This window comes from Penaeus monodon, chromosome 27, assembly GCF_015228065.2.
Source record: "Penaeus monodon isolate SGIC_2016 chromosome 27, NSTDA_Pmon_1, whole genome shotgun sequence".
NCBI classification, from domain to species: domain Eukaryota; kingdom Metazoa; phylum Arthropoda; class Malacostraca; order Decapoda; family Penaeidae; genus Penaeus; species Penaeus monodon.
Window position 1 is genome coordinate 26,457,142 of NC_051412.1, and position 650 is coordinate 26,457,791.

At 31.4% G+C, this 650-nt stretch overlaps 1 protein-coding gene across 2 annotated transcripts in view; it reads left to right on the plus strand.

Moving 5' to 3' along the window:
• LOC119590737 (broad-complex core protein isoforms 1/2/3/4/5-like) overlaps positions 1–650 on the plus strand; it is a gene marked incomplete at its 5' end in the record, with an annotated part of 63,013 nt that overhangs the window by 1,816 nt on the left and 60,547 nt on the right.

Consider the following 650-nt stretch of genomic DNA (forward strand, 5'->3'; position numbering starts at 1 on the left):
GAAACTAGTCAAAATTTATATTTTTATTCTTTTTAGTAAAGAGTTAGAGAAACGATTTGAAGATTTGTGGCTTTCAAAATAGGCTTTACTTCTCATAATTATGTTGGATATGTTCTATACAAAATGATTTTAAGACTAGGTCTTTGACGGATTACACACAGTATGATCTTTAACAAGAAGGTAGTGCAGTTTTGCTGTGGCTTCCATGCTCTGCTCTTTGGCAAAGGACAGCAAACTTCCACAATGTATATTGTTGAAAGATATAGCTGTAGTTAGCTCTCTGTTTGTTTATAAATGACCAGAGAGGCCTACAGGTTCTTTTTTAAGGAAAATATTTGGTGTAGGTTTGTTGGCCTTTGCTTAAGTGCCAAAAAGCTCAGAGGCTGCATCATTCTGCAGGAGATTGGATGTGTTTTAAAGATATACCATTTTTATTTTATTATCGCTGTGAAACTAGATATATGTTTGTAATGTTTTGTATTTTACAAAATTGCTTCATACTGTATATTTGACTTTGATTTTGAAGTTATATACCATCTCAGCAAAGTTTAAACAAAGTTATCATCCATTATGAGAGAGATTTGCAAATTTACTTTTTTTTTTAGCCAATCTCTTTGGAAGAAAACAAAACTGCGATTATTAACTTTTAA